Below are 8042 nucleotides of genomic sequence, written 5' to 3' on the forward strand. Positions count from 1 at the left end.
ACAATCATCGATTGTCTCGAAAAGGATATGCTGGATTGGAGGATCAATTGGAGGAAACCATGCCTGGGGTAGAAATTGATCGATCTACCTTATGGAAGAGAGCTAGACAGGACAAACATGGTAACATCCCCGATCCAAAGGTGGCAGAAAAAGCAAAATTAATTGTAAGCCTACTCACTCTGTTTTAAATTTTTATTAAACTGTCAAAAATTCTTATTACGTCTTATGTTATATTTTTTCGTCGTGTGAATGATATTACCACGTCGAAACTTTTTAAAACACGTCGTTAAAGGTCTAAATAGGAATCACTCTGTTTTCTGTAATTATAGCATAAGACGTCGGTGGTTCATTTTCGTGTCGTGTGAATTATATTACCACGTCGAAACTTTTTAAATAACGTCGTTAAAGGTCTAAATAGGAATCACTATGTTTTCAGTAATTATAGCATAAGACGTCGGTGCTATAACTACCGTCGTGATAAGTTATAATAACGTCGGTTTATATGTTTTTGCGTCGTGTGAAATTATATAATACGTCGTTTGTACATAAATAACTGTCGTGTTTTTTGTATATCTTTGTTTTAGGATGAATTGCAGAAACAAGTCTCGGAAGGCAAAGTCAGAGTAGATGGCAGCAAAGATGTGCTGACCATGGCTTTGGGCCCCGAGCATCCTGGCAGATTGAGAGGAGTAGGTGCTGGGATTTTCCCAAGGCAGTATTTCAATTTACCCAAACCACAGAGGGTTAGCTTTGACGACCGTTTGAAGGAGAGTTTAAGAGTTCTCCTTCAAGAAGAGACTAACAAGATGGAGGCTAAGGCAAAGGAAGAGGCCTTAAGGATGGAGGCTAGAACAAAACAATTGGTAGAGGCTGAGAGGGAGCATTTCCTTAGTCAGCTTTCCCAATTAATTCCTAATTTTGATCCAGGCATGCTTAAACAAAGAATTAGCCAAAGCCCCAAAAATCCTATGTCTGACAAAGCTAGCTGCTCTGGAGGTGAGGTGAAATCCCTCCATTATGAGGATGATAATGCCAAAAATGGGGAACATCAGCAAGAAGAAGAGAAGGAAGAAGAAAAAAGAGATGAAGAGAAGGAAGAAGAAAAGGAGAAAAAAGATGAAGAAAAGCATGACGACAAGGTATGTTCACATAATTTTGCCTTTTTTATTTGTTTTTCAAAATTTCAGGCGTCGTTATTTTTCTTTAAACCGTCGTTTGTTTAAAACGTAGACGGCGGTATTTTTTTAAGACGTAATAAAATATTCATTACGACGGTTTTTCACCGTCGTTTAAATTCTTTTCAGACGACGTGTTTTTCCTTAAACCGTCGTCTTTATTGAATTACCACGTCATCTTTTTTATTTCTTTAAACAGGTTATTGAAGTTGGTGATTATTCAAATATGGAGGCGCCATCTTCTTTAAAAAGCCTTTGTCGTTATGTGGAAACGACACTCCTTCCTGAGGATAAGCTCCTGCAATTTACAATTGATAAGGAGGTGTTTGGTGGTGATCGCGATACCTTCCTCCTGCATGAAGATATTACACAATTTGCAGGCATGGAAGAAATTGGAGCTACTGTGGTGGCTGTATATATGAGGTTCGTAATTCTAAAATAATACGTCGTTGGTTTATATTTCGTCGTCTTAACTTACTAACCACGTCGTTAGTGTGTACCGTCGCGATAATCATATTATAACGTCCTCATCTATTTCAGTACGTCGTGTGAAATATTATAATACGTCGTTTTGTTATACATAACCGTCGTATTTTTTTTTGTGCTGACTTGTTTATATTATTTTATGTATTTAGGTACTTACACGATGTTTTGAAACAAGCAAATATGTGCAGCATGGTTGGCTTTATCGACCATGCTACAGTTAGTGCCAACTCTGGCACAATAGCTGACAGATCACGACTGGTAGCAGCTCGACTTCAGAAGACAGACGGTGAACAGATTTTCATGATGCCTTACAATCCGGGGTTAGTCTCCTTAGGATTTTGTTTTTATGATTTTCAATAAATGACAGCGTATAAACTAACCACGTCGGTGTTTTATTTTATTGAGTCGTTTGAAACTACTAACCACGTCGGTATTTATTTATCGTCGTGATAAATATATAATGTCGTCGTTTTCTACTTTATTTCGTCGTGTGAACTATTATAATACGTCGTTTTTGTAAATAACCGTCGTTTTTATATTAATTTTGTGCAGCCGTCATTGGATCTTGCTGATTGTAAGAGCAAAGAAGGAGACCGTCTATTTTCTGGATCCTCTGCCAGGTCATCGTGTGGTCGACGAAGAGGCGAAAAACATCGTGAACAGTGCTATAAAAATGTATAATACCCACATAGCCCGAGCTGGACGTAAAAATGTAATTTGGAAAACTCTCTCAGGCACACCAAAGCAACCCAGCAGTGTCGAATGCGGGTATTACGTTATGCGCTTCATGAGGGACATCATCATGGATCCTTCCTTGGGGTTTGAGAATAAGGTAAGAAGAAATTACCTTCATACATTTCACGTCGTTTTTTGTATTATCAACGACGGTCATGTAAAATTACCGTCGTTGAATAGATATACTACGTCGGTTATGAAAAATATCGTCGTCTGTGATTGAATTTCTTTTTATTGATAAACCCTAATAGTCATTGTTTATGCAGTATGCCAAGGGAAACCAGGAAGCTTCATACCCCCAAGAAGCCATTGATGAAGTCCGGAATGAATGGGCAGAGTTTGTTTTCCAAATTATTAAACAGGGCAATTATTGAACACTTGATATTTATGTATAATGTACAAATTTTCTCTATAATATGTAATGTAAAAATTTGTTGAGGTTTTCTTAAATTAAAAAAAAAAAACAAACATACAAATTGCGTAACCGACGTGTAATACTTTTCCAACGACCTAATAAAGTCAAAAACCGTCGTATTTTGTTGTTTCGTTTTAAACAAATACGACGTAAAAGGATTGTTAGACGACGTTCTTTGAACAATTGAGTCGTTTATGGTTTACAACATCTTCAATTTCTTAAGGGTTCAGAGTAGTACTTTGTAACTACAGCGGTTAAGTCGTGGAATATATATTTTACGTCGTATATTTATATAGCCGCCATGGTTTCTCATTTTAACGACGTCATTTTAACGACTTAGTAGTCTATTACAATTTACAACGTCTACAATTTATTAAAACCGGCGTGGTTTGTTGTTGTGATAAGAATATTTTATTATTTTTATATCAAAATATTCAAAATAAATTTAAAATAAATCAGAAAAATGAAAAGTCAACTCCTATGAAGTCATTGATATATTTTCTTCCACATAAACCTTGAAAAAATTCATTTTGAATAACAAAAATTTAAAATGACCATCCAAAACCAAATTGTTTTGATGAGTCATAAAAACACTTCTAGTTTTATGGTTTAGGGTTTAGGGTCTAGGGTTTAGAGATTAGGGTTGTTATTTATTGGGGTTTATTTTTAAAGTATAATTTTTGGGTAGTCTAGGGTATATGTTAGACTTTAAAACCATAAAACCTTTTATAAACTTAATTTTTTAAATTGTATAATTTAGTTTTAAGGGTTTAGGATATTAATTTTTAACGACGGTGTTTGGGTCGTGGAATAAATATTTTACGTCGTTCAGTAAAATATCCGACATGGTTTCTACTTTAAACGACGTAATTTTAATATGTTAGTCGTCTATTATAATTTACAACGTCTACAATTTATTAACACCGGCGTGGTTTGTTGTTGTGATAAGAATATTTTATTATTTTTATATCAAAATATTCAAAATAAATTTAAAATAAATCAGAAAAATGCAAGGTCAACTCCTATGAAATCATTGATATATTTTTCCCCTAAACCTTGAAAAAATTCATTTTGAATAACAAAAGTTTAAAAAAGTCCTTCCAAAACAAAATTCTTTTGATGAGTCATAAAATCTCTTCGAGTTTTATTGTTTAGGGTTTCGAGTCTAGGGTTTAGAGATTAGGGTTTCTATTTATTGGGGTTTATTTTTAAAGTATAATTTTTGGGTAGTCTAGGTTATATGTTAGGCTGTAAAACCATAAAACCTTTTATAAACTGAATTTTTTAAATTGTATAATTTAGTTTTATGGGTTTAGGTTATTAATTTTTAACGACGGTGGTTGGGTCGTGGAATACATATTTTACGTCGTGAAGTAAAATATACGACATGGTTTAGGCTTTAAACGACGTCATTTTAATATGTAAGTCGGTTTATATAATTTACAACGTCTTTAATTTCTTAACCCCGACATGGTTTTTCAGTCGTCGTTATATAAAAATATTCAAAATAAATTTAAAATTAATCCGAAAAATGAAGCTTCAAAATGAACGGCCTTACGTTCTTAATCCGAAAAATGAAGTTTCCGTCGTGGAATATTAAAATTACGTCGGTCCTTGTACAATCCCAGTCTTTAGGTGTGATTGGATAGATAGTTCTGGTCTTGTAGTCGACGAACTTGGATTTACCCTTGTAGATTTGAGTAAAATTGGACATAGGAATGACCAATTTGTTTTGGCTTCTCAAGTCAAACAAATATTTTTTGTTGACGACCCGATGCATCGTGGTTGGTCGGTAGTTTTATCAATGCCTAATAGAGAATATAATGATGTTATTGGTGATGAAGTCTTATGTGATGTGATAATTGACTGTGAGCCATTTACTAGAGGGATGCCAAATGTTGACACATTTGATGAACTGGTGGGTGAGTTAGGTGGTCAAAATATTCGAGATGGGTGTGAAGATATATGGATTGAATGATGCTTATGTAATTGGCAGTGTATGACATTCATTTTATAATATATTGTAATTTGATTTCTTCACTTTCATTATACAGGGTTTGGCCACAAAACAATCAGTGCAAAAAATACTGGATCCAGATTACATCATTATATTCTGCATAAAAAACAACGTCTGTTCAAATAAAACACGACGTTATGGTTAACCATTTATTCAGCATATTTACCGACGTCTTAAAGCAACGTAACAATGAAGAACCACGACGCTATTGTGAAGCAATTATCCAGGATATCACGTCGGGGAAGGATTAAGAACCGCCATGTAATCCAAAATAACACGACTCCAATCCCATAATACCGACGTCTAAAAAATGAGATAAATTATCTGAACATTAATTTGGAACCGACGTGGTTTAATAAACGCGTCGTAAATAATGACGTTGTTTAGAAGTTCAACGTCGTCTACATTAATAAGTACGTCGTGAGTAATGAATACATATAAATACAACATCGTAAATAATGACACTGACACCTATATCCACGTCATCATTTTTAGAAAAATCGAAGTGGAAAACTTATTTCACGACGGTCGTTTGGAAATAAACGACGTAGTAGTTTTCAATAACGTCGTCTTCTCATGTATTTAAAAATGTCATATTTTTTCTTGTCGTGAAAATTATATTTAACGGCGTAGTGTTTTAGTTATCGTCGTTGTATGTCTATCTTGCGGCCTTGTTCTTCTAATATTTGTCATATTTTTCCTTTTTAACGACGGTGATTTGTTTGTGTTGGTCGTCTATTCTAATCCTCGACTATTTTTTAAAACTTATGCAGACTAAACACGTCTGTTTTTATTTTTTTTCGACGTTGTTTTATTTAACAACGCCTAATATTTATCGTCGTTGTTTGTTTCTGAAAATAGGACGTACAAATTTTGTAATACGACTCTCATATATTAGTAACCGACGTTGTTTGTTTTTTCAACGTCTATTATATAAATACATACGTCGTAAATAATGACACCGACAACTATTTCCACGTCATCTTTTATAGAAAAATCGAAGTGGAAAATGTATTATACGACGGCTGTTTTTATCTAGGAGACGTAGTAGGAGTAAATAACGTCGTCTTCTAATGTCCTTAAAGACGTCATATTTGTTGTTGTCGTGAAAATGATATTTAACGGCGTATTATTTTAATTTTCGTCGTTGTATGTCTATTTTGCTGCCTTGTTCTGTTAATATGTGTCATATTTTTCCTTTTTAACGACGGTTTGTTTAGAGAGTTGGTCGTATATTCTCATCCCCGACTGCTTTTTTCGATCTTTTTGCAGTACAAAGACGTTGTTTTTTATTTGTTGATGACGTTATATATTTTAACAACGACGGTGATTTAGCGTCGTGGTTTATTAGGGAAAAGATGACGGTGGATTCCACGACCGCTGAAAAACTGAATACACGACGGTGATTTACCGTCGCCTTTTTGCTTTTTTGTAGTAGTGTGTGTCTAACTTCAAAAACTCATCTGCCTATCCATTTAGATTGCCTACGTGCAATAGATTTACAGATCCATTTACTTTTCTCCTCACCAAGCCTCAGCATCTCCATTTCAGTTTCTTCATTTTTCTGTCTATGCTCTGCATCCAACTCCATATATATTTAGCACAATATGAGAATAACCGTAGCGTAGTATCACACTAATCAAAATGAAAGCATGCATCCGCTATAACATTTGCCACTATTTTGGTTCTAATTGTTATTGTCCAATAACTTAAACCTCAAATTATGTACAAAAATACACTAAGATTGAGAAAGACGAAGAAGAATAGAGGAGCAGAGGTAGAATTCGAAAAGGACCCGTAGGTCTTTATTGTGTATTTACATGAGTTTGAAATTGGACATTCCCAAAACCTATTTAATCATCATGTACCTAAACCAAGTTCAACCAATATCATGGCATGTAAGCATATCCCCGTGTTATCTCTGCAGCCAATTTCAACGAAAAAAGGGCATGTTCTGCGAGGTGCAAGTAGCTAACGGAATCTCAGCGCTCAAAAGCTCAATGTACTTCAACACGAACATGCCACAATCACCTCTGAAGCAAAACAAGAACTCGATCAATTCAACTAATGACATTCTAACGTAATTGACAATTTAAAGTAATAAAATTAAATAAAAAGTTGTGCTTACTGATTAGACTGTTGTGGAACATCCACACGTTCTATTGGCCACGGACACCACCAATCTCGGCTGCAATTGTTTGCGTAAACACCTTCTTCATAAAAGTCGATGGTGTTGAGAAGATTTGGAATCGTAATTGAAAGCGGGGCGAGTTCTTCCTTTAAGATCTCATCTGGAATAAGTGAAACCTTTGAATCGTACACTTTGATTTCACACAAAACCAGATCAATCATTACAGCCACCCAATGCTTGTACTTCGTCAACATACAAGGGGCATACACCTTATATACGTTCTGCCAATCCATCCCACACGCCGGAACCTTGCCATTTACAACGTTCAGTAAACTGTTTCTAATTTTCCACCCAACCTGCTCTTTTTTTCTTTTATTATCCGCAAAGCAAGTATGAATGTGATTCTGTGAAATAGAAAACAATCAATGGTTAAACACCTCCACAAAGCAAGTATGGATAATTTGTAATTATTAACAGCACTTGGTCAAGGCCCATGACATACCATAAAAAATACATCGGTCGTTGTCCAGTCCGATATTTCTACTTCCTCCAACTCTTGTTGTCGCTTCCGGATGAGATACAACCCCAAATCAATGTGCTGCAACATGTTTTTCTTGTCAATCTCATAATCTATGTACATTAAAACAAATGCATAATCAATTAAACTTACATCTCCTTTCAGCCAACCATCAGCTTTGACGAGGGAAGCGAAGAATTCAATCTCAGCTTCCACGTTGCCAAATTGCATCACCAAACTATGAATATAAAAAAGTTTTAGAACACAACAATTAAAAAATATATACACTCATGCCTTCTATCTCAAAAAACAAGGGACTTACTTTGGGTTATGGCGCCATTCCCAACAAAGTTTCAGCAATTTCACCATATCATCATGCGGAATCGCCTTCATTGGGTCTAACATCTGAAGTCGGGTTGTCTCTGGCAGAGTTTTTTGAACCAATTCACTACCTTCAATGATCTTCCACATAGGAATGATCCTCTTCCTTTTCCGTAATTGGACCCCTTGTTCCACAGCTTTACCTTTATCATTCAACCAAACGTTCAACTGAGATAGCACAGCTG

General features: G+C 35.2%; 1 long non-coding RNA gene across 1 annotated transcript; it reads right to left on the bottom strand.

The window, feature by feature from the left end:
* Positions 1-7328: 7328 nt before the first annotated feature.
* On the bottom strand, positions 7329-7619 carry LOC117635952. Its single transcript, XR_004586970.1, has 2 exons — positions 7462-7619; positions 7329-7363 (listed from the first exon to the last, which is right to left on the bottom strand). It is a non-coding gene; the product is annotated as an uncharacterized LOC117635952 (long non-coding RNA).
* Positions 7620-8042: the final 423 nt, after the last annotated feature.

Source organism: Prunus dulcis, chromosome 7 (assembly GCF_902201215.1).
Source record: "Prunus dulcis chromosome 7, ALMONDv2, whole genome shotgun sequence".
Taxonomy (NCBI): Eukaryota; Viridiplantae; Streptophyta; class Magnoliopsida; order Rosales; family Rosaceae; genus Prunus; species Prunus dulcis.